Here is a 27,547-nt window from a genome sequence, read left to right on the forward strand (position 1 = left end):
CTGAATGGAGGATTTTGGGGGGGAGGCCTTCGTCCAGCAGTAAACAGAAAATGGCTGATGAGGAGGAAGATCTGTTCTTATCAGCATAATATCTGATGTGGTCCACAAGATATTCAACTGATTTTTGGAAGGCCACGAAGTGCTTAGGGATTGCTCCACCTTTGTCAGTTCCCTCGGGGTATCGTTTCTATCGTTTTTTTTTTTTTTTTTAAATAAATTGCAACATGCATGAGCCTTTCGAAAAGTTTGCGTTATTAATTATTGGACTCAAGAATTAGACTTTAATTTATCTTTTCTCTCTCTGAAACGCATACTACGTATTTCAGAGTGAAACATAGTATGCCTACAACAGGGGAGTGTTTGAAATAGGAATGGGGGGGGGACATTTTAAAAGTAAATTGTAAGTATCGGAGAAAATTCCTTGACGATGCAGGAAACAAATACGACGGAAATATTAAATACTCTGCAAAAAAACCACTCTCTCTCTCTCTCTCTCTCTCTCTCCTTCTGCATCGTTTTCTCTGAGCACTTTTATGAAACTTAATTCGTTTCACACATAATTAAGACCAGTTTATATCCAGCCACGTGCTGATGTTATTACCTGCTTATTGTGTAAGTTCTTTTTAATGGCCTTGAAATGTCTAACGTCTGTTCCATAGTTGAGTGGGAAGAATGCCGTTGTTATTTGGGATGACGGCCGAAGCAAAAATTGCATCCGTTCTTCTGGCTGGTTTGATTGTTTACTGGATAAAAAATCCCCGAGTGTTTCCGGGAGGGGGGAACCCTCCATACCTTCACTTAAAAATACTGAATTTTAAAGTGCAATCGAAAATCTCTAACGTATAACTTAGAAAAGGTTATAGTCAAACATGAACCACATCACATCACTTAGCGAAAAAAATTAGTTTTTTCAGTATTTCAGTCTTCGATACTAAATTCTTAAGATTTTGAAAGTGAGATACATAAAAAATAAGAAATAAAAACTGACGTGGTCGTGGATGGTTTAAATTAGTGATATTTAATTTTGATGTTATCGCGATACTCTGATTTGATTGAATTTCAATTAGAAACATTCCTTACTTCGGAGATAATTACAAAGTGAATCGATGTCTTTTATTCCCAATTCATATATCTGAGTGATGCATAACTAATACCAGTCGATTCAACATCTGTTGGATGATTCATTGCTAGCTTGCCAAGGAACTAGTTCATAGATTCGCTGCTATCAACCCAGAATCTCAATTATTCGCCCAATTTCAATATTGGAATGATTCCGGTGGTCCCGTGTCGGCCATGGAGAAAATGCGGACAAATCTGTGGGTTACAAAATTTCGATGGCAATCATAATGCAAGGACTAAAACATAAACAGTTTATTTTGTTTGTGATTTGTAATAAGTATGAAAATGTACCCATTTATATTAACTATTATAAAAATCATTAATCTGTTTTAATTGAGACTTAAGTTGTTATTTATCCTGTGTCGTTAACACATACACATCGACTAAAATCATCGCTAGGATTTTAGTTGTAATCAGAGACAACTCTTGAATGAATCCGTATCCGCATTATTAGATATATTGTGTATTGCCTGCGCTATTCTATCTTTCGAATCCTATCGAATATATGTACAATAGTTTAGATGAAAATTAGAGAAAAAATATTTAACTATTTCGAATTGTTATTCTTTTTTATTTTTTATATGCCTAATTCGGAAGAACTAAATTCAAGAAGACATTTGCTATATAACTTGGATGGAAACCCACTGCATTTGAAAGTAAAGGCCACTCTTGACAATGAGTGGTCTTTACTCTACTGTAATGTAAAAATACTTCCAAAACACGGTTATTAGGTTGCTTAGATAAGAGTCTGTATATCGCTTCTTCCTATAAATGTAAAAAGAAAATCTCAAGTCGACATACAACGTAAGTTCTGTCAGTGTTCCGCTCAAAGGGAGCTGACTTTAGCTGACAGTGAGAAAATTGCATTTGCAATAATCAGATAACATTAGCTTATCTTTTGTATACTTATTATTATTATTATTACGACAATTATTATTATTATTATCTCCTTGGAGTCAAAAGCCTCATCGCGGAGGCCGCCCTAACTAATATTCACACAGCACATATGCAGGGCCGTATTTACTTTTCCCGAGGCGGGAGGGGATTCATTAGAGTGCTATTAGGTGCATAGTGCGGGGTCCCTTTCTCGTTGTTTGAGGTCTAATTTCGGCCCCCCCCCCATCCAGAGCCTCGTGCGCCTGTGTGTACGGCCCTGATCATATGCTATCTTATCTTATACAATTACACAACCATACTTATGCAATTATTAAATAAATAAACTTTAGATTTATTAAATTAATAAAAATTAAATAAATAAACTTGGTTTAAACTTTAGCTAAATTTATGAACAATTATGACACATGTTTCTATTATTATTTCACCGAACATCCAAAAGAAGCTGAAAAACAATAAGGCTGCATCATCTTTTTTAATATCATAGCATTAAAATAGATGGCGAAGCGCATAATTGGGAAATAATGATGAAATTCGATGTCTAGGTACCGTAGTCAAATCTGTTCTTATGTATACGGTGTCAGTAATTATTATAATCATAATTATTTTTGAACGACGTCAATCTTCATTGTTATGCAATATTCTGAGTATTTTAACAGCTGCATTCTTTTGTAGTCTCTTCCAATTTTCTCGTATGACAAAGCAATATGGTAAAATATCTGGAACCTCAGTACTGAAATAGCTACGCCACCGATAGCAATAAAAGGATGTCAAATGTAACCCGAGGCAGAAGTACAAGTTTAAGGTCACTCTGGGAATGAGCTTACGCAAGCATTGGTCACAATTTAAATATTTTCCCACACGCAGTAAAGTGTTAGGCTTCTTTCATGATTGGAGATCTAATTTTATTTATTTTTTAAATTTTATAATTAAAAATAATAATCATTCACCGGCTTGGTAGTAAATAAATATTTTATGTTAAATGAGTAAATTATAATTATTTATGCTAATAAACGTTATAATTTTAAGGCACGCGGTTAATTTTAACAAATACGAGTAATGTCATAATAAATTACTTATTACCGCTACATTAATAACATACATTATTTCCAGAATCATAAATAATAAAGAAAACATTATTTATTGCCTGGTTAGGCGAGTGGTTAGCGCATCTCTCTTCCAACCAAGAGGTCGCACGTTAGAATCCTGCCGTGGGCAATGGATATGTTGTGATTGTCTTTAGGTGGGAGATGAATTTTATCGGCCGGTGGAAGATCACCGCCCCACTTTTTTGGATGACTGAAAAGTTTTATGTTTGGCCGCTAGAGCATGGTTTCCAGACTATGTAAAGGACAAATAAAAAAAATAAAATTAAAGAAAAAAAGAAAATAATCCAACGTACCCCTTCATGGGTGGGAGCCACATAAAAATTATAGAGGTGACTGATTTCATTTTCTTTTTATATATATATATATATATATATATATATATATATATATATATATATATAATATTTATTAATTTATTATATGTGTTATTATATGCTAATATTTATCATTATTATTATTATTTCTTTTCTTAAACATTGCCTTGCGTTTTCAACAAGTCAATCAATGATTCCGCCGTGTCTGTGTAAATAAATATGTTAGGTACCTAAAAAAACATGAACTACTTAGAGATCGTTTCCTGTCCTTCTTACGAAAGGCATCATGGGAGATGTAATGAGGAAAGTTGAGAATTCAGAAATGAATCACTCAGACCACCATCATTTCCTGCAATTCAGAATTTTCTATAGAAAAATATGAGTCTTGACTCCATAAGGTGTGTATAATAATAATAATAAATGCTTTGATTCTTCTATGACATGACCATCAGATCTATTTTAGCGTGCAGTTCTAAGTATCAGATTTGGAATTCTAAATAAACTTTTGTGCAGTATTTCTTTCAACTAATAATTGGCATATGTAACATACTATATAATGCAATGTAATGTATAGCGCTCTCTCTCTGTCTTCCTCGATGCGTCTTTGATTTCAGGAGAGTTAATGTAATAATAATACTAACGTATACAAGCAGTTTGGTAATAAGCTGCCCCACTTGTCAATATTCCACACTGTCACTCACCTAATATCTGATGACTGCAATTCTATCAGCGAAATATTATTGGACATAGGAACGTATTCAGTCTTGTATAACCAGATGTTTTCTCAACGCCGTCTAGCGGTCTTTTGTATTTGCATTCTTTGTATCAAGTAGATGCAAATCGTTACGAGTTATATCTTCTTGATATATAGGCATATATTTTACAAAATAATAAATTTCAGTTTTGATGAGCTTGTGGATTACAACTTTTCATATTCGATATTATAAATTTTCTGTATTTTAACTAAACAAATTATTTGTCGTCTTTACCGACTGCTACGACGGCTCAGCAAATTATTTGTGCAGTTCTAAAATTTCCTTCAAATAGGTTTTCTTAATTAAATCTTTCTAGATAAATTATTAATTATATGAAGAGCCAAAGACTTCAATTCGGCGACATGAACTTATTTAAGTTAAGGGATATTACATCCCATATTGTTTCATAGCCGAATAAGGAACTCAAAGAGTTTCATGCCGAATATAGAAACTATATAAAGTTCGGCGAGTCCAAGCGTAAGCAAATACCCGGATAGTGCAACACATACCTACTCATTGATGAGACCTCATCAATGAGTAGGTATGTGTTGAAATAAAGGTTGAAACAGGTCTGGGTTCTCTCATAATGTAGAACAGTAATACAGCTTCCTAGGAGCTGGGTTTCACATTATGGGTAAATACCAAGAATAGTGATCGGAGCTTGCTCCACCCTTACTATGAGTTGCCTCAGTGTTGCACTATCCAGGTATTTGCTTACGCTTGGACTCGCCGAACTTTATATAGTTTCTATATTCGGCATGAAACTCTTTGAGTTCCTTATTCGGCTATGAAATAATATGGGATGTAATATCCTTTAACTTAAATAAATCTTTCTAGATATCTTCTTTCTGTCACATTTTCCGAACCCCTTATCACCTTAAGAGTGTCTTAGCGTGACATCGTTTAAGGATGACGCCCTTTGAAGATAAGTACGTAAGCCAACTTGGTTAAAGGTCACACTTCCTCTTTCCGGTTTTGGTGTTATCTTTCTCTAACAGGTGAGCGGTAATGGCCCAAAGATCGACTGTTTCAGCAGTCGATTAATACAGATCACACTATTATGTATTGTGGTATTTGCTGCTGGATGCCTCTCTAAGTTTGTTAGTTTGTTTTTTCATTGTTACTAGCTACTCATGAATATAAACATTGTTTGTTGGCCCATGTACACGTGCCATGCTTGGCCTACAGTAAAAAGGGAAAAAAAATCAGTCGTGGACGTTGTTGACTAACGGTACAGATAGTTAAAAAAAAAAGAATCGAATAAAAAGAAAACAGAAACAGAAAAGTGTAATTGTCGTAACGAGTTTCCCAGGCCGAGGTCACAATGACTAACAGATCAAATTTCCAGCCGCCCGCCCGTCCGCCGGCAGGCAGGGTACGATGTCTCGGAGCACTGAAGCTGAGCCACCTTGCTTGTCTCTTCTCAGTAGACTTGTGCTGGTTTTGTGTGGACATCTTCATCAGCTTCATTTTCGTTTCCAAGGAGTGATTTTTACATGTTGAATTACAAATAAACATTTTTTTTAAATTTTAAATTAGTAATTCTTGGTATCAAATCTCCTGTATCTGCATATTACAAAATAGAAGGAAAGAGGAACTTAAGCTTTTTTTTCCCTATCAGATGACCACAGCTAACTCCACCCAATTCCGTATAGTGAGCAGTGATGTGAGTCACTCTTCATATGGGAAACAAAAAAAAAAAAAAAAAAAAAATATCTGCTAACGTAGTTTAGCAGAATTTTTTAGTAATCTTCACATGGCAGAAAGCCAAAAGCAGTTTCAGACTATCTCCAAGCGCACCAATTGCAGTTAAATTCTTAACTGTAGTTCTTTTCTTCTTCTTCTTTTTTTTTTTTTAATGATTACAGTTTCTCGGGGTTGTTGGATATTAAGCACTGACTGCTTACACGTGACGATATGAGCAGAGTAATCTTTCAAATTATAAAATGTTGAGACTGGTTTCTGCCTCATAAGAGCAGCAAGCGAAATGAGTTCTTTGGATTTCGTAATTATTTTAAATTGCATTTTTCAGCAACATGTTGTAGCTCGTAAACACTATGTCGGTCCAGTGGTGTAACCACTATACACTAGTTACAGTATAGTGGTTACACCAGGTGGGAGGGGAGGGGAGGCGTGGTAATTACGTCACAGCAAAATCAAATCTACCAAGGTCTCTACAGACCTCCACAGACCAAGAGAAAAAAGCTTTTACAGAGAGAGAGAGAGAGAGAGGAGGGGGGGGATATAATAGAATATTAATGACGTGGAGATGTGCTGCATTTTAATAACAATTTCAATTTTGGTTGGCGATTTAGACATTACTCTCCATTGATCATATTCATTCGACAAACGATGCAATGCTCAGACATCTCAAATTTCAATATAATCTTTTATTTCATTTATTTTTATTTATTTTTTATTAAGTCATCATTATATTACATTACATTATCATTTGCATGGTACATCTCATTCATTTAAATTTTCTTTCAAAATGATAAAATTGTGAAACAATGACATCCTATGAACCAAGAGAATGATCTCATCCGGGTTACAAGAAATGTACCAATTGCACAGCGTAAATAGTACACACAAATAATGTATATTTAGAGAATAATATGTGTATAACTCACTACTCATATGCACACGTGAAATAAGAACAATGCAGTTCATTAATTAAAAAAAAAAAAGATAATAGTAACCATAAAATATTGATAATATATACAGCATCTGTAAGCAGTTTTATATGCAAACTCATTGCATCACGTTTCACTTGACATAAATGACAACAGTGTTTGTGGTCATTAATGAAGGCGGAGGAGTGAGTGGAAGAGTTGTTGAAGAGACAGAGGTTCGGTTGGCATCAGAATCGTAACGCAAAAATGATGGAGGTAGAGCCATAGGAGGTGAGATATGTCACTCTTTCTACTGAGGTTAACGGAAGAGGAGTATGAGCATCGTCGGTTGATGCTAGTCTTGTAAATTTAATGAAATTGTCAAGCGAAATCGTGGTGTTCTGCCTGTCTCTCTCTCTCTCTCTCTCTCTCTCTCTCTCTGTCTGTCTGTCTTTTTACAGCTCACCAAATTTAGACATTATTAAATAGCTCTTTTCCTTTTTATAGCTGCATTGCCTATTAGGTTCTTCAGAAGATTTGGAGCTCTTCTGAACTTAATAGAAAAACTTCAGAGTTTTTCTTCGTCAAAATTGAAACAGCAAGTTCGACCCTACGAGTTCTGAGTAACGGGGGGGGGGGGGTAGGGACATTGTTTTCTGAGGAGATGTTCTGCAATGTAAACACTCTGATAACGAAACCCATAATACGACATCGTGTTAAATGAGGAGGTGTAAAGCAAGACATCTCCATTTCTCATTATCAGTGGGCATTTCAAAATCACTTGGTTTACTGTTTTAGTTCCCCCGTGTCAGAACGGCTGATCTCATGAACCTATACCTGAATGATTCTATAGTTTTCTATATTAAATATGAGTGATTCTATATTTTTCAGGTAAAAGGGATAAAAAATAACAGAAATAATTACGTTTCATCGGTTTATATCTTGATTTTCATTCCCCCAGACGATCCCTCCTGCGCCAGGCGTTCTTAATTGTCCCCCCTAAATGTATAATAACACGTCCTCTCACGTGAACTCATGCTGGAGTAGCGACAACAGTCACAGTTCTAACAACAGTGTGATTCATCTTGGTTAACTCAAGAGGTAAAAGAAAGATTATTTTTTGTTCACATTTCCTCATTAAAAGTGTGTCCCTCCCCAAAAATCTGAACATAATCTAATAATAACGCTTAGGAAAGTAAACTTTGATGATAGAAATAAGGTTGGTAAAAGTCGTCGTGAGTAGTAGCTGTACACCGAGAAATGTTCTTGTGACTTATTTATTTTACAACTCAAGAGATCCCAAATCTGTCAGCTTATTGGAGTACACAGAATTTTCAATAACATTTTTGAATGGTGAAGAATAAACTTACTCCGCCATTTTTACTGACTTCGTTATCTTCTCGTATTTCCGGCCTGCATCTGTGTGCGTTAGGTGTCGTCTCATCTTTGAATATTAGTCATCAGTGGTTAGTTGCTGGCGTAAAAGCGCAACCATAGTTGCACGTTGGAACTTAGTGGGATTGTTATTTTTCTTAGAAGTCATTACCAGGCATGTAGTTGAGGCACGCGTCAGTTGGTTAGGATTCCTTCACTTAATTCTGGTGTTTCCATTCAGGATTGAATGTAAATAAATACATTTGTACTCTGTAGGCGGTGACTTCTTACTGACACCCCCGCTTTGTTGGATAAATGAAGCACAGCTTGAAAAATAAATGTAGGGGGAAAAAAGCATTATTGGGAACAGTCCATATTTCACGACGGAACCTGACAGATTATTCTTAGATTCTTGGGTGCAAGCTGGAATTGAACTGTATTACCAGTCAAATTGTTGTGAATGATATTTGTTGTTTGGCTATGTTTCGATTGTGTGAATAACGTAATAAATTATTATTATTATTATTATTATTAGAAAATGCTGATTCAACGATTGTGTTAACAGTAACTTCTGTAGTGTCTACAGAATCTTTCTATAACACACAAGAAACATTCAGTTCTTTTCGCTTATATTTGAGAATAAGCAGACAAGTCTTCTGATGGAAAGCTGATAGCAATGATAACAACAGCAATAATAATGTGATATTATTTTTTACACTAATACTCACTCCCTGTCGAAAAGAAATTCTGTTAGTTGTAGTGGCGACTCGTAGCTTGAAATCGTGTGTGTGTGTGTGTGGGGGGGGTGCTGTAACGAAAGTTACAGCACCCCCGTAGGGTGTATACATTTTTGGTTTTGGTTAAAATATCAAGATTATAGTAAAAATTTAAAAAAAAAAAATCAAACATGAAAAAATATTGTTTATTATCGATAAAACATCGATATAATTTTGTATAATTCGAAATTACTTAAAAATAAAATACATTCTTCTTGTTTTCTTTCATGAAAAAATATTGTTTATTATCTATAAAATTATCAGTTTAGTATAATTCAAAATTACTTAAAAATAAAATCAATTATCATAACCCTAATAAATGTTCTAAAATAAAAACTATAACAAATGTTATGTCTTTAATTGTGATGTCCAAATATTTAAAGAGACGGAGTAAACACGATAAGCACTACGAACACTCTACTACTGGCTCAAATTGCATATAAACAACAGTGGAACTGCGCGACGGACAGTGTCGCATTACGCTAATAGCTCGCATCTCACGTCATAGTGAGATGCGAGCCTAACCTAACCTAGCAGCACTATGGTAAGCATGCTGCTAGCATCCTTCGTCCTCCAAGTGCTACAAGATGGATTTTTATTATTTTTTATACAAAATAAGAGAATTGTACAGGATTGTTGATGATAAAATTAAATATTACAAGCAAATATAAATAAATTAATAAATATATATCGAGAAAAATTGGGGGTGCTGCAGTGCCTATGCACGAGCCGCCTCTGGTTAGTGGGTCAAATACGTATTCACACATTAAGATTTCATCTTAATATGTGATATTCCATAGTTTGTTGCAAGCGTTTGGAAAACACTTGCACTCAAATCATGCTTTCATCTTAAAAAGATTATATTACACTTAGGATTATATAAGTCCACTCAACACTGTGGGAAGCTTTTGTGACATCGTCCTAATTGCACGGAGACTGTGTACAAACTTAGGTCTCCTGAGGGCTACTCCGGTGGTCATATTTTGGATAGCCTGTCTACAATCTGCTACTTTCTTTATCTCAGGGCGAAGATAAGTAATTAAAGATAATTCTATTAGACAGTGGAAAAAACAGAAAACGTCTGTACTTGCTGTGACAAACTGTTTTATCAAAAGCTAAACAGCAGTCAGACAGAAGTGCGTCTCACACATAAAAAGGCGATAATAAATAATGTGTCGCCAACCGATGAAAATCACCTCTGGCCCTTTCACCCTTCCCGCTTATAAGTGGGGAGTGTGAATTTTATTTATTTTTTATTTGTTTTAGTTTTTACATTGATACGGTGTTCGGTCACTTCATTCCCTGTATTTTGAGAAGTCAGGAGGGGAGAACTCAAGTGTGTGTTTGTGTATTAGAATGTGAGAAACTAGACTTAAATAGACTCGGTGAATATTTTCTTTATCCTCATGTAGTTTAAGATTGTTTGGTTGACCTTAATCGACGTATTAATAGTGCAAAAGAAAGAAATCGGTTTGCAAGGCAGCTCGGATAGTAAAAGAAAGACAAGCATCTAAAGAAAAAAAAAAAAATTTTTTTTTTTTCTTTGGTTAAGTACTTTTGAATTTTGATGTGATCGTTGGTATGTTTTTTTCTCTCTGAGCGCGCGCGAGTGTGTGTGTGCGTGTGTGTGTGTGTGTGTGTGTGTGTGTGTGTGTGAAAAAGTGATATGCTTAAAAGATTACTACTTTCATGAATATACCAAAAGCGTCTTCAGAAAGTCATTCAAAGCGTAATGTGCAAGTTGAAAAGCTTTTCAACTTGCACATTAACTCGTGTTAGGGATCATTCAAGCAATATTAACTATTCACGGTTAACTATTATATTATGAATTTCCAACTTTTCGTGGCTAGGATTGGATAATCATCAACAAATTACCAAAGTATCATTAAATAATTATCATTCCTGATACATGGACATAAAAACAGTGAACGATGGTGACGGAAATTGTTTATTATTGAAGGAATACAGAGTTGAGCAGTATATAATGACTGAGTGGTTTGTAGCTTGAAGCGATGCAGAATCGCTTCCAGTAAATCGATCTCATTTACAATAAATAAATAAATAAATAATAATACGTATTATTTTTTTCCATGCGTTTGCGGTTGGCGAAACGGGCTTGCAGTCCATACTAAGGGATCGTATAATATAGATTACGTTTTCTTTTTCTTTTCTGTACTTTTCTTCAGACCTGCTACGAAGGCAGCGCTATTTACAATCCAGAATGAGTACAAAATGCGTAACCACTTATTAGATTTGTTTGGTCCATCCATCCATTCTGAAAGATTTTATTGACTTCAGTATTTTTGGAATCATCTTCACAGAAATTTGTCGAGCGATCCGAATGTTCGTTTGAATTTAACCATTTCTAGAGGCAAATTTTGACAAATTATGTAGAGGAATAACTCCACTATGGCCAGATGGAATTCAATACAAATATTTCCAATTTGGAAAAAGCGATTCAAAAATCTGCTTTGGCGGGATGAAATATTAATTTTGGTTTCAGCCCACTGTTATGGAAATAAGAGAAAAAAAAATGCTTTGGTTAATTTTTATAATATATGAATTGTATCGTTATACACGTATACTATTAGATGTCTTTGAAGCTTAGTCGCGACGTTTGATTTTCGACTTGGGTTAATTTGTCTAGGATGCGAAAAGTTCAGTGAAAGTGAATTTGAATATATATATATTACACAATAACCTATGGGAAACAGTCTAATTCGTTCCTCAAATTTCTTTCTTGAACACCTTAATTTTTTTTATAAAATAATTAAGGTATGTCCCAGGGCGTAGTTAAAAGAAAACCATGAAGCTGAAAGACAATAAAACATATTCAGAATATAAATTTTATTATTCTACTTCTTAACAAAGACTTGAGCTAACGTAGTCTGACGGACATTTTGTTTCTTTTTTTCATACAACCGACGGTATGGCCCTATTGTCTCTTCTCTCTTCATCATCGAATCTTTTTCACACATCCACTTTTTTGTTCACTAATTCTGTTACTGATTAAAGCTTGGGAAAATACTTTAAAATAAAAAAAGTAAGGAAAACACACTCGTATAACATTGCAAAGGAGGCACGAGATACGGCCATCAAAGTGTTATGTGATTATAGTACGCCCACACTTTTGTATAACTTCGCTAGTCTTGGTACCAAGAATAGTCGATTCATGCTGAAGGGGAAAAGAAATGAAGGACGTATGAATCGGTCGCCAACACGCGAAATCACGTGCTTTATAGATAAAATTTCCCAACTGTTATACAAGCAAAATAGTTACCACTTTAAAAACTACAATGATCATAAAAGAGAAGTTAATTTTCCGACGTGTAATAATAAACAACTCATCCTAGAAGACGGATGATTACCCTATTATCGGAATGGATTCTCCTTTTTGTGACATGCACAGAAGTGTCGAAGGGTCTCGAATCTGTGGGCGTATTATAGCAGAAGACGTAAATATTGGCGGTAAATTTTGGAACATAGTATGCATAGTGTACATGGAAGTAGTGTAATAGGCCATTAAAAATAACTTTGTAAAATGTTTTAAATCGGTAACTAAATTATTTCATCTGGTGAGTGATTTTTTGAAATGGTTAGCCATAAGAAAATGTATAGATCAAAAAATTTTTAAAATCTGTAACATTTATTTTTAAGATGTATATAGGCGCATTAATCGAATTTTAGAGGCGCACTAATCGAATTTGGGTATCGAAAAAAAATGACGCACTAATCGAGGGAATACTGTATATGCTAGTTTGGGAATCCTATTGTTATCCATCTTTTCTATGTGGTGTACCAATTTTGCTGATATTCTGCAGAATACACAATTTCTTCAAAAAATAAAGGAGGATATTTTTTTTAATTTTTAAATACAAAATAATCACAGCACTTTTTCTTTTTCTTTTTTTCCATAGACCGAAGGACACTTTCAAATTCATTTTATCGTGTTTTTTTTTTTTTTTTTTTGTCGTTAACAATAAAAGAAAACTTTTTGAAGAATCAGATTACGTCACTGTTCTGACTTACACTGTTAGTACAAGACACCTTCAAGGAGTCCAAGGACTCATCGTGAGAGGGCATCTTGCTCCACTACACACAACTCACCGTCTCTTCTACTTTATCCTCCACCAGCACCTACTGCCGCCACAACCAATAGTATTTTTGCCTGCAGATTGTGCGCGTTCTCTTTGCCGATTTTCTCTGTCACTTTCTGCATGTGGGGATGAAAAACCCAGTTTTCCAGAATTGGTAAAAACCCTCCTGCTATATAATTCTCATTGCCAGAGATAAAATAAAAAAAAAAACTGTCGCAACTGGCAGCGTCAAATCTATGCATCTGTGGCGATCAAAGTTGAAGAATGCGAAGACCAACATTTTCAGAACCCGTTGAAGAACCCCCTCGTTTCGTGATGTCCAAGTTAAAAAAATAAATAAAAAAACCTCGAGTCTAAAGGAAGGCTATTCATTTCTCCCTTTCTCTGTCACTTTCTATTGTGCTGCATTCTCGAATACATATGTCTTTCTTTGACTAATGAGATGACAGAAATCCGATTAATTAATTGCAGAAAACCTTGTCACATTTTGTCATGTTCGTGTATGATGCAACTGTTTAACAATGGGCTCAAGGTTGGTTACTACTCTGAAGCCTATGAAGGTAGTCAGTCCGCTATGTTGAGCAACCGTAGGACGAAAATTTCGCATATTAAAAATGGTAAATCTGGTACTGCAGAATTGTTTCTGTTTTTTTTTTTTTTTTTTTTTTGTCGTTTTTAAAGTTGGTTGGCTAGAATCCCTCCCTCAAATCACAGGACGAAACCCATTTTTATATGTTTGAATAATGTCAAGATACAGTGGTAATTAACCGAGGATTTATTATGAAATGTACTAGCCTCGAGTGTTTGTAACGGAATCCAACAGTTGCTAAACCACTTCAGACGTGTTAAGCCCGCAGAATGAAACATTCAGTTAGATGGCGTTATGCGTATGGCTCGAATAACCTAAATCCACTACCAGCAGTGTGATATTTGTGGACGTTTTTATCTTTGTTTGTATTTTAAAAAGAAACTCCTTCCTGTTTCCTTAAGCTTGCATTCCCCCCACCCCCCATCGGATTACATTTTCGGATGTGTAATTTTGTTTATCAGGAGCTGGCTGCGTTTCTTTGAGCTTTTTCAGTCCAAAGTGGCATCGGCAGATAGAACTAAAGTACTTCGGGTGCATTGTAAGAAGAGCCAAGAATACCACTTGTGGATGTGCTTCTTATGGGGGGGGGGAGGGTTAATGGATTACTGTGGCAGATGGAACTCAAGTGTTTCTTAATTTAAAACTTCCCGTAGGTGCATAGCGTTCGACGATAGTAGTAAACGTCACAATCATTGTAGGAACTCACAGTTGACACGCTTTAACCGTGCATGTGGGTGCATTTGTTTTCGTAGGAGGGTGGGGTGGGAAAGCAAGATATGTCAGCAGTTTTGTCTTGTGCTAGACATACGCTTAAATCCCGGCGACAACAGTGACATTGACGCTGGCCACACACACACACACACACTGACGTCCACACTCTCTGACGCCACATTCATATGGAAAGCGACCCTGACACGGCGCGAGTCACCGTTACAATAGCACGTTCTGTTTGCTTCAAAGGCGAACCTTCAACGGGAGTAGAACAGTTTGTTGTGTGGCGTGTACAGCAGAGCCGAGGCGTTTCTCACCTCCCCCCATGTTGTTTGCTGGGTAGCAGTCGAACGGCATCTCGCATGACCTGCCAAATAGGTACAGCTACAAGTTCCTAAACGTGTTTGGATCCGGAAGGTGGCCCCGAGTGCTGGATACTCGCATTTCAGGTAAGAATAGGTGAACCATTGTAGTGGTTGACAGTCACGTGGTTGCTTGGTCTATAGATGCTGTTTTAATTTTACCAATGAGTATTTTTGCTACTATGGGATGGGTACAGCTAATTACGGACCTAGATTTCCATTCAGTTATTGGAGAATGATTGCTTTTCGAAAACGGTTGATTTAAATTTCACCGAAGTTAAACGAATTTGGATCGTTCATGGATTCGTCAGTATTCACTTGGTATGATGTTGGTTTAGACCAGTGTTTCTCAAACTTTTTTCGACTACGGAACACTTCACAAATCCTGAAATTTTCACGGACCACCTTGGTTATTTTGTGATGTATAAATTAATAATTAATTTGTAATTTAGCTGATTTTTATTATTAACCAATAATTGATAATTAATTATTAATTAATAATTAATTAAACATCAATTAAACCATCGTTAAATTAATTTGTGCTGACAAATTAATTTAAAAATGACAAATTCAACTTCTCGCGGAACACCTATTCACCTTCCGTGGAACACCGGTTAAGAACCACTGGTTTAGACAGTAGCGCACTCGGGGTTTAATCTTGAGCGCTGAGTTGAGTAGACGATTTGAGAATACACGCTACGCATCGAATACGACGTATGACTGAGCATCTGCAACGATTGCTAATTCATAAGTAGTATAGAAAACACGACACAACATAAATAAAAAAAAAGATGAAGTTTAGTTAGGAAAAGATTTTTGGAAAATTTTCTAGTGTTTTTTTTCCCTTTTTCTTTGGGGGAAAGGGCCCCTTCCATCCATCTGGGTACGCCACTGGGTAAAGATTTCTTCCGTTTACTCTGATAATTTCACCGTCGTATATCGAAGTTCTCCATCTCTATCGGAATCATCCTTTAACATGGGGAGCAACTAATGAAATTTTCGTCTCGATTAGAAGTGCAAACAAGGTTTCAGAGATTTCTCTGCATTGCTATTACCGCAGCCATTTAAATCTGGTTAATAAGCTTAAGTGGTCTAATTAGATGATTAAATAGAAGGGATCTACCGATGCTTAAGACTGCGTGCTGAGTGTTGGACTGAATTAGGGTTACATACCCAGTTTGCATTCAGATCCCCACCAAGATGATCGGTTAGGGATTTGGGTGTTAATAAGCGTTATTCTAATTAAGTACCATTCACGAATGCCGGTGCAAACAGAGTATTTGCAAACCTAGTAACAAGAATAAACAATATTCCAGACTTTTCTCAATTTCTAAAATTTCCATATAGAACATTGAAAAAGTTATGACTCATTCATTACGATAATTAACATTAAAAATAGTGCTTTTTTAATTAAATGACAAATTTAGTTTTTAAGATAATTTAGAATACATTCTGTTTGTTAAGATTTTAACTTCTTCCCAGTGGTATACTCAATAATAATGTACTTCAGCAATTTTCCATGCAGTGTACTGTGGTCGGCGCTCTACTTAAGCTACCCTTGATGACCGGTCAAGAGCTTTCGACCACAATGTGTCGGATTTGTTTACTCTACGACGCAGTCTTCAAGCTAAACTCACTCTGCCATCGAGACAAAACACGTTTTCAAGTGTTGCTGCCTTTAAAATGAGGTGGAGCAAAGCGACCTATGCAATTATAAAAATAAAAGAAAAATAAGACACACTTGACCTTTTAACTATTCTTAAGTTATCTTCATTTCAAAGTTTCCTGCATTCACTCAACTAGTGACGTACAAATATTTTATAACGTATTTAAGTGAACAAATACACTATTTAAATTTCGCCGAAAATGAAAACCTTTCGTTCTATCAATGGTTCTCGTAGATATTTTTTATAGAATTTGAGTCTTAAAATTGCAACAAATTCATTTTCAAAAGGTCACTTGCAATCTTTGCAAAAATCAGTTATGTCACTGCCATGAACCGAGCTGTTCTACCAGTGACATTTCTATCAAATTAATTGGATGACCTTCTATGTTGCAAAGTATCAGCGCCGGATTTCCCGTAAGGCGAAATAGTCCATTGACTAGAGGCACCAGCTTTATTTTACTTTTTTATAACCTTAAAAAAAAGCGAATAATAATATAAAATATTGTATATAGTAAGTGTGGTTGTATAATATTTAGATTACATTACATATTAGTAAGATATTTGGCAATCAGTATTATTAGCTACTTTTAAATCGATCTATTCTTAAATCCGTAAACTAAACAGGAAATTCAGCATTACTACCCAGTTGCAATATATCGATTTATTCTCAACTAATTTCTCAATCTATTGTTTTTACCTTCTGAAGTTTAATCTAATAAAAACAAAATGCTGATGTTAATATTATCTGTATATCTTTTGTGCTTTTGCAGCAATGGATCAATAATGTGTCTACTAATTAACATTTTTATTTACGTTATCTTTGCATGCAAATTTAATAGTGAGATTGACGACTTAAACACTTACTTTAGGATTGACTAATAAAGTTAGCAAATAAAGTCAGCTAATAAAATTAGCATTGATGTTTATTTACTCTCTATATATACAATTTGTTTTTAGAAAAATTGAAAACTAGCCACCTATAAAGCGCCGCTGAAGATACAGTCAGACGAGATGAACATGCACGCACTCTTTGCCACTTGACACGTGATGTGTAAATTCCAATCCGGTGAAAAGTTGGCATATCATCATAGTTTGATATTTCAATGAAAACGTGCTGTTGCTTGCATTTATACATTATTCATACTATCATGCATTCACACTATAGTTAATTCCATCTTTCACAAGAAGCAATCGACGTTTTATTCTATTTAGAATGTCTTGCCTCAAGTCATGTTTGAGATGTTTGATAGTCGAAATATTATGTGGAGTGTTTTTATATACTCAAGAAACTTTATTTTATTTTGTTATTATTTTTAAAAAAAATTTCTGGTTCTGTATATACTATTAGGATTCTGTTAAGATTTTTTTTTTTTTTTAAATTAAGCATCGTTTTTTGTTCGTTACTATATCTGAGATTACTAATAATCTGATAACTGAAGTCTCTTTGTATAATAAGTCATTTCCAGAAGGGACTTTGCGACATAAACTGTTTAATTGGTGTCCGTGACCTGAGATATCTGACACGCGCCTTGGATGAATAAGCCACATGACGAATAACAATTCGTCAACTTCCACTGTCGCAAAAGGTCGCAAGGAAGTCACCTAGTTAGAAACAAGCAAAAACGGAGACACAACAGATATTTTGCTCAGGATTTTCAAGTGGTTATTAATAACTCCTAAACAATGTGCGTAGGAATTCGGTATCCATTTACAACGAACGAATTAAATTACCTCTCTGTGGATTAAATGACAAAACCACTACACTTTTAACATTCCTGAGAACTTAGCGCGTTAGGGGGAAATGTCTTTTCAGCAAAACGTAGATTTGCATAAGTAAAAGTACGAACCTTTTACTACGTACAGTATGTTCGTAGTAAAAGGTTTCGATTGATGTTCATGCTTTCAATCAATTTATTACTAAATTTAAGTGACTTTACGAGTGATGACAGGTCTGTGGAATTCTCCCTATGAGGATAGGTCGAAGGTGTGTGGGATGAAAAGTTTAGTTAACAGGCGAAGGAGAGGGGGACATGATAGAAACTTAAGTTACTAAAGGGATTCTATAGACACTAAAGATATTTTTCAGTACAACAAGTAGGGAGAGAACTAGATATTTTGTGAAGGTGCGAGAACCAGATATTTTGTGGGAGAGCTCTGACAGTGAATGAGCTCACTAAAGATGTTCTTCCTCATTCACTCTTTCCTTTTTTTTTTTTTTTTGAAACTATATAGTAAGTATCCAATCAGAGTCGGACTAGAATAAGGGAACATACACGACGGTGGATTAATAAATACTAATATTATTTTTTATGAACTAATTTATTATTTTCTTTGTAAACAGCGTGTACGTGATGTACACGCTGTTTTGCCTCTGTGGAAGCTTGTGGGGAAAATTTTTTAACTTAGAAATACCTTTCTCTAATCTAATATGAAAGATGTATTATAATAGTCTGGTATAATAGATGATAGATGTATTATAATAATAAGTGATTGAATATAATAGAAAAAAAAAACATATTCGTTTCAATTTTTAGGAGTTCATTCTTTAGATCAGCCAGTCGAGGTAAAGGTGATGCTATAACGAGGAATTCTACCAGAGACACAGCTTTATTAGTCTTTCTTAAGTACACTGATTTCAGTCTTCTATCTTGTCGTGTGTATTGTGCCCAAGATAATGACAGATGTTCGTTACTTTGATTTAAATCGAAATTAGAACTTCAGAATATCTTGAGTTATTCATGTCAACTGCAATAAAGAGCTATAATTTAGGATACAAGAAGGTCCTATCATTAAATCTATTCCTTTTCTTAGCTTTTCTGTGCTCTACACGCTGCTCGCTTTTTTTAACCAGATAACGTTTTTATGCATTTCAGTTTGAATTCCTTCTTGAGATGTGGGAGGATATTACGAAATGAGAGAATACGGAAGCAAGAGTAGAACATATTGGGAAGTACAATTTCGTTTACGGACGCGTTATTGAGAACGATACATCCTATTGACGTGCTGAATCAGGAAATTTTCAGCACATTGCGATGAATTTGTTCCGAGAAATATTACTTCCTTATTTTATTTTATTCATTCATTTTTGAAGCTATTATTAATTGTTCTTTGTAATACATAAAAATGAAGGATTTTCTTTCTTCTTCCTTTTTTTAAGGAAGGCTTTAAATTATATAAAAGTAGGATTTATTCAAACTACACATTCTTTGTTGACTTACAAATCTCCGGAAAGAGGAACTGCAAAAGTTGTAATTTATACGAAATGTAAAGGAGAGAATATTCTCCCTAACTGGTCCCTCTTCTTGCATAAATATAGATCAAAATGTAGCTGTTCGTGAAAAAAGGTTTTTATTTTATTTTTTTTTTAGGAAACACGATTAGTAATTCATAAATTTTATTAAAATATTCTCAACATTCGTGTGTGTCAAAATTATTATTATTATTTTTTTAATTGTCGTTTGAATTTGTGATGCTAAGCAGTATTTTTTAAAGTTTATGCTACCTGAGTTAATTTTTAAAACCATTAATGTCTACCCCCTGCTTATCCACCAATAAAACAACTGTGTGGCTTCATCTCACCCAACTGGGATTCTGGAAGAATCATTGCGTATGTGGCATTCGTAATAAATTAAAGTTGTGCAGTGTTCGGAGGGAATTTAAGGAGAAAGGTGACTAGCAGGCGCAGGAACAGTATAAAGCTCAGGCTAGGATGGTAACAAGGGTGGTAAGAAAAGCAAAAGCGGATTACGAAAGAAAATTGGCCATGCAGGCTAAAGAGAATCCCAAACAGTTTTTTCAATATGTTGCAAGTAAGAGGAAAAATGTTCATGGTAGAATGATCTTAAAAAATGCTGAGGGTAGGGAGGTAACCGAATCAGTCGATATAGTGGAATTACTGAGCGAGCACTTTGCAAGAGTATATCATCCAGGTGGTGACATTGCAGGAATGGAAGAACCAACAGCTTATACTGGAATTGTGATGAATGAAGTAGAGGTAACCAGTCTATTACAGAACCTCAATGTCAATACATCTGTGGGATTGGATGGTATACCAGCTCGTGTCATACGTAAAGCAGCTAAAGAATTGTCAGTGCCCTTGACCATTTTGTTTAATTTGAGCCTCGGGTCTGGGTCAGTCCCAAGGGGGTCGAAAGAGGGGAAAATAGTTCCGCTGCATAAAGGTGGTTCCAAGGCTGCTGTTGAAAATTACCGGCATCAGCATAACAGGAATCATTATCAAGGTCTTGGAGAAAATAGTCAAGAGGAAAATACAAGATTGGATAGAAGAAAATGGGATACTGTATCGGGGACAGCATGGTTTTGTGAAGGGTAGGTCATGCCTCAGTAACTTGCTCACGTATTATAAACAGTGACGGCTGAACTGGATAAGGGTAATGGGTGTACAGTGATTCTACTGGACCTTGCTAAGGCCTTTGACAGGATACCACATGGAATTCTAATCAGTAAATTGCAGCATATGGGGATGGATATAGGGTTGGTGAGATGGATAGGAGGGTGGTTGACGGAGAGATATCAGAGAGTGATTTATTCAGGAGTAGAGTCCACAAGACGGCCTGTGACTAGTGGTGTGCCACAAGGATCTGTTCTTGGACCACTACTGTTTAATTTGTTCATTAATGATATTGGAGAGGATCTGAGAGGAACAGTTCATTTGTTTGCGGATGATGCAAAGTTGGGTAAGGCAATAGTGAATGCAGATGACGTTAAAATTTTGCAAGATGATTTGGATAGATTGGAGGTCTGGGCTAAGGAGAATGGATGTCAATTTAATGTGGCAGAATGTAAGGTTATACATTTTGGGGTAAAAAGATTAGCAGCAGTTTACTACATTGGTGGAACTGTACTCCAGGAAATTGATGAGGCACGAGATTTAGGAGTGTTGGTGGATAAGGAATTGAAGTTTAGGGGGCACATTGCAAAAGTGGCCAAATTAGCTCATCAAATCACTTGGTTGCCGAAGAATACGTTGACAAGCAGAGACAAGCAGGTTATTGTTACTCTGTATCGAGCCTTGATAAGACCCCATCTCGACTACTGTGGCCAGATTTGGTCACCTAGGTTTCTTCTTGATGGGGAGGAGGTGGAGAGTATCCAGAGGCGAGTGACCAAGATGATAGCAGGCCTGTGGAATGAACCTTATGAGAACAGGTTGAGGATATGTGGGTTGCAAAAATTGGTTGATAGGCGGAGGAGGGGAGATATGATTGAGACATTCAAATTACTGAAGGGTTTCTATAAAATTAATTCAGAAGATATTTTTGAGAACAGAGCTGGTTGTGGGAGGACTAGGGGACATCCATGGAAACTGGGCAAAAGTGTGGTTAGTAAAGGTGTTAGATCCGGATTCTTTACTTTTAGAGTGGTGAATGAGTGGAATGCGCTCCCAGAGTCTGTGGTGGATGTTGTGACAGTGAATGAGTTTAAGGCGAGGTAGGATGGATACTGTATGAATGTCGAATAGTCGTGATGAATATGATTTGGGGCCTCCCTCGATGAGTCTAATGACTCCCTGGAGTTGCCCGTAATAATAATAATAATAATAATAATAATAAATATCAATTTCGTTTTAAAGAGAAAACATTCATTAAAATGGCTGCCTTTATTTTTTTTCCCTTCTTGTCTATATAAAAATAAAAATCTTCTAAGCCTGTCAGTTCTATTATTTTATTCACGTACACTCACAATTGCGGTGGAATGAGCGAATAATTCGTCCCCAAGTACAATAAAATCGAATAATTTTTGTAAATATCGGAAAAATGTTTAATGATCTTACTTACTTATATTAATTTTTTGGTTTTGAAGACGCGCGATCTCTAAATGAATATTAAAAAAACGAAGTGGCATGCTTAGTTTTTAATTGGAAGGTGGTCTTAATTAATATTCCTTCCTGGGAGCTAATATTTGGTTGAGGTACTTTACTGGATTTTTCCTTTTTTTATCCTGCAAAATACCTTGGATAGTGCTCATAAATAAAATTCTTCAAGAGGTGTCAAAGGACGGCGTTAATCACAGATATTTAGCAGAATTCATGTTACAAAGTACATATTTAGAGTACTGATACGTATGGAGATATCATTCCAGAGATCTGAGACATTTCAGTGGTGATCTTAATTCTTCAAGGAAGCTAGGAGAGTAGCTTTGTAATATTATCTCCCTATGCATCGCCACTCCAATTATAGCTCTGTAACACGAGTTTGGTTAACTATCTTCGAAACTGAGTGCTTTGGACTGCTCTTGACGACTTCTAGTATGAGTATTGACGTAACCAGGTATTTTGCAGAAGGATAAAAAAATATATTTCAAATATGTGCCCCAACTAAACTTTAACTTCAACAGTGCCTCTTATTATTATTTTTTTTTAAAATGTTATTTAGAGATCGTTTCTTCAAAACCAAACTCCCCACTCAGTCCTCAAAAGTTAAATAGGCGTTAGCTAATAATAATAACAATATGTAAGGTAAGTCTAAAACTGATGTCGATTAGGCTCTGATAAATGCTGACATATACAGTTGAAGATCCACTTCATCCATCAGTAACATCCTGTAAAGAACATTGCACTTGACCACTTTCTGCGAATACTGAAGTAGTTGTATGCATAACGTTTTCGAAAAGCTCCATAGCAGATTGGCCGGAAAGTATCCAATTTCTTCTTCTTCTTCTTCTGTCGCTTACTAGGACTAAATCCAAATTACTCTACTTCTTATATTTAGGGGGGGGGGGGGATGGACAGTGTTTAATAAAGAACTGCTAGTTGTAATTGTCGTCCTCAATTTAATCATTAATCTATTGTCCACATAACACAGTTATGTTATAGGTTTTGTAGTCTTTCATTGTGTGAGTGAGTGAGTGTGTGTTGTAATGCTAAGAATATTTCAAAAGTACTCTGGAAGTGAAGCTGGTAGTTGTACGTGCAACAGATTTTTCTGAAGTAACTATTTTGTAATATTACAAAATTATGCCATTAGGAATAATTAAATCCATGATAAAAATGCACCAATTAAATTAACGTGGCTATTTTTAGAAATAGTTTCCTATGTACATTAGTATTCTCATTTATTTATTCTCTATTGCCACTTTAAGTGCGTTGCTCTGATTGTCTTATGAAAATTCACTTTATTTTATATCTTATCTTTTCCTTAACATGGTTAGGCTGAATGGTCTGACACATTGAGTAACTTGCTTCACAGAAACGTATTTATGCTGTGATAGAGTCTTTAATTCTATTTACATAGTCTACGTTTGTCAGTGAGTGTAGTCTTTGGCCAGTTGTCTGTATTGATAAGATTTTCCTCCCGAATTTCCGGGCTATAAAGGCTATTCACATCCTAGATGGAATTCGACTCTGATTTCTTTCCAGGTTGGAAATACTCGTATCTGAGTTCTAATCCCGTCATCGGTCAAGAGGAAGAAATATATTTCTTAATTTTATATTTGTATTTCGTATTGATACAGATGTATAAACCATGATAATAATAATTTAAGCATACAGTAACCATGTGCGTAGTTGAAAACTTTTTGGTTTACATGGGAAGTCCAATGAGGTATACCTGGTATTAAAGAGCATCAGATTTAAATGAAGTGGCTTCTTTATGAGTGATTTTTCAAGCCTGTTGCATGTTTTCGGTCACGCACGAGGCTGCTACAAGCAAAACACATGTCAGTAGAAAGGGATGGAGGACGAAAAAACTACTCGACGCTAACAAAAAGAAAAAAAAATGTAACTTTGACGGACCGGCCTGTTTGAGTGAAACTGATAGTGTCCCTCGAAATGTAGAGAAACGAATGAAAATAGAACACGCACTCAATGAAAGAACTGTTTTCATATGTCTCCAACCCGAAATTACTTTTCTCACACTCACATATCGTGCAGCGGATCTCAAAGAGAAAAACTTTTCTTTTTTTTCATTTTATTTTTGAAGTTTAAATACGTTACTAATAAGAAAAAAAAAGCAAAGATATACGAAGCAAAAAGTGTTTTATCTGTGTTGAGCGTTATTTTTACTTCTAAAAAGCACAGCCCAGAAAAGTAACTGAGGAGAATCAGGTTGCTACTTTATTTTACATGTAATCTTGTTAGTTGGTATTAGCGTCATTCCCATTATTTAAATGGCTCAAATGAATGCATTCAAATTATCGGCTTACTGGCAAATTATAGCTGTTTACTCCAATATAAACTGAGCTTTAGTATTTAAAAACTTTGTAGACATTTAAAAAACGAAAAAGAAGTTTATGGTCCGACTAAGAAAAACAAAACAAAACAGTCTTTTAATTGAAAAGTCCTGTATTTGAATATTGTTAAGGAACACCAACCTTTCAGCCGAGGCAGTCTCAATGAAACCACACACAACCCTACCAGAAACAATAGGACACTCTTCTGTTTTGCAGGAAAATAGACATGACCACTACTCAATATTCAAATTTTGTGGGTTGAGAAGGAAATAGTCTTTGAGTCGATCTTGTATACCAGACCAGCAGTACACGCAAAGAATTAGATTTTGTAGTTTGATGTCAATTGAGAAAAATATCTATACTTTCTATTGTGCAGCAGTAAAGCATGCAAATTCGTAGTTGGCAAAGTGCTGAAGAAATGAAAGTCTACTGGTAATACTGAGTCCAAGATGCGACCAAAGATACGCCTATAATACTGATCCTCGAGAAGGCTGGTTATAATATCTCTCTCTCAGATCTATCTAATGTGTGTTTGGATATGTCAGTAGTCACAAGCAATTTCATAAATGTATCTGCTACACGTGAGAGAGAGAGAGAGCGTTGGACTTGGTCCTGTGGAAAACCAGTTAATCTGTTCTAGTCTGTTTGGATTTAAGGATGCTTAGAGAATATTTTTCGCCTGAGTATTCTTTCCCAACGAAGTTTGAAGGTAACACTGTAATGCTGTGGAGATATTTCGCATGATTTGGTTTAACTCATTGGTGCATAGAATCACAACTGCTAGGTGTTGACCTGATGTTCAGGACAATCGTACGTCATTCATTGTGCCAATTTTGTGGTACTCGCCTTTAGTAAATTAAACACGCTAATGTTTCATGTCACATCGGAAATGATGCCCTGAGGTTGTGCACAGCCCTGTTATTAACCGCCATTAATGGAATTACCATTGCTTTAAAGATGGAATGGACAACACTGCGATCAACTTTCTACCAGAAATTAATAGAAAGCCTTCCATTATTCATGGAATTGTCACCGTCTGAAGTTGGAAAATGTTATTCATTTCTGTTCATAAAGACAGACTTATCTGTACGTTTCCAGTGACTTAACGTGATGTTAAAGAAAGAGTAGAAAATAGAACTGCCTATACTGTGTATCATACGCAAAAAACACGAATCCCACACTATAATCCTCGCGTCAACTAAGAACAATTTAATAATTGACTATTTATCCTCTTTCTTACTTTTTTTATTTTATTTTTATCTTAATTTTTATTTATTTATTTGTTATTTTTTTTGCAGATTCTATTAACAGGTGAAGCTTTTTTTTGGGGGGAAGGGGGGGGGGGGAAGAGGATTCTTATGTTTGTTTGTTATTTATTTATTTTTTTTAATGTTGTTTAAACTCTATTGGAGCTCTTTCAGCCTCGTAGCTCAGTCGACATAGACAAAGTCCTCTGGTCGGAAAGACCTGGGATCGATTCCTGTCAGTGACGTGAGGAACCTTTATCTGGTCTCTTTGGATGAAAGGTGAGTTAGCCAGTCTCATACTGGGGTAGGGTTTTTTTTTTCACCTAGAAACTCGGGTTTTTCGTTCCCCAGAACAGGCAAACCGGTCCCGTGAACACACATGGGCTACTGCAGTCATGAATACGTCCCAACCTTTTGCCCGTCCCTAGCCCGGATAAAATTGGGGAGTTGGGGAAAGCAATGGTGAACTACCCTGTAAAAATCTCACTCCGAATACGTTGTGGGCAATGCCTACAAAGTCACCTACAGTCGGAAACGACTGAAAGGGGAAAACCAGTATAGGACTTCTTTCGAATCAGTAAAATTAGTGCGTTGATTGTTATCAGCGCCTCTGAAGATTTTGAGGAGGTTTGTTTATTCATGTTCCCGATGATTTCAAAACACTTAGTACCGCTATGAGTAAATCTGACTTGCTAATTTATCAGCTGCTATAGTTATCAGCTTTTTTAATGGATAATGTTAGCTATCACTGAGAAAAAGAAACAATTAAAACGATATTTATGACTTTCATGATCATTAATTCTATTTCGAATATTTGTTTAAATAACTTAAATGATGCACGCCTTGTTTTTTGCATTGATTGTAATTGAGGAAAACAAGTCATTGAACCTTTTTTCACCTCTGGCGTTTGCGCAATTGCAATGGCAACCGGATGCAACTAAGGGCGAGAAAAAAACGAGGGCATTTTCTTGCTATTAGTCACTTTTTTTTTTTTTTTTTCAGTTTAGAAATTTGGGAAACTTTTTTTTTTTTTTAAATATTCGTATTAATATCTATTCCAATATTTTCTCGCGAAAGATTTCTGGAAACTTTTCTTTTGTTTACTTTTTCTTTCTTTCTTCTCCCCCCCCCCCGAATCTTTTGGTAGTACTCCACCATTCATATTCTCTCAATGAAAAGGCGTTCACGGGTGTATTTAAGTAGAAAGTGAGTAGGTAAGTCTGGTATGCGAAGAGGAGGGTCACGATTATTTTACGTGGTCGTGCTTTTAGAGGATGGCTTTAGGATTGTATTAGTCAAGCAGATGTTTGGCACAATTGACGTCTCCTACGAGTACGAAACTTCAAGGCCATCAATTTGGATGACGAATAAAATTCTTTGAAAGAAAAGTGGTGGAAATAGACGTAACGGTTAAACGTGGCATGAGTAATTCGAAGAAAAAGGAAGAAAAAGCAAAATAAGATGATAAAAAAGAAGAGATTTAAAAAAAACGCAACAGCAGCGGCACACTCTCTTTTTCTCCTATATAAATATGAGAAAAGAATATTTCATTCTCAGAATGACATCAGTGTACACATTTCAATCTGGAAATAGAGACTTGACAAAAAATGACAGAATGTTTTATTAGCCTGTTTTTATTTAGATTTTTTTTTTCTTCTATTCTTTCAACTAGTTCTCCGAATAGCTCCCTACTGAGCTTTATATATACGAGAGAAAAGAACAGTTTGACGGA

The 27,547-nt window shown here is 35.5% G+C and overlaps 1 protein-coding gene across 4 annotated transcripts in view; it reads left to right on the plus strand.

Moving 5' to 3' along the window:
- Nucleotides 1–27,547, plus strand: part of LOC150108512 (hepatocyte growth factor receptor-like) — a 186,795-nt gene that overhangs the window by 13,364 nt on the left and 145,884 nt on the right. The window contains exon 1 of one of the 4 annotated variants that reach the window (XM_090415933.1): nt 14,542–14,799. The exons of 2 other annotated variants lie outside the window; for them this stretch is intronic. The gene's annotated coding sequence lies outside the window, so the exon portion shown is untranslated. Of the gene's footprint in view, nt 1–14,541; nt 14,800–14,971; nt 15,034–27,547 lie in introns of those variants that run through there. One more of the 4 variants, XM_090415936.1, reaches the window with a different exon arrangement.

The sequence above is a fragment of the Typopeltis vanoorti genome, chromosome 3 (genome assembly GCF_054136105.1).
Source record: "Typopeltis vanoorti isolate ZY-2024b chromosome 3, IOZ_Tvanoo_1.0, whole genome shotgun sequence".
NCBI classification, from domain to species: domain Eukaryota; kingdom Metazoa; phylum Arthropoda; class Arachnida; order Uropygi; family Thelyphonidae; genus Typopeltis; species Typopeltis vanoorti.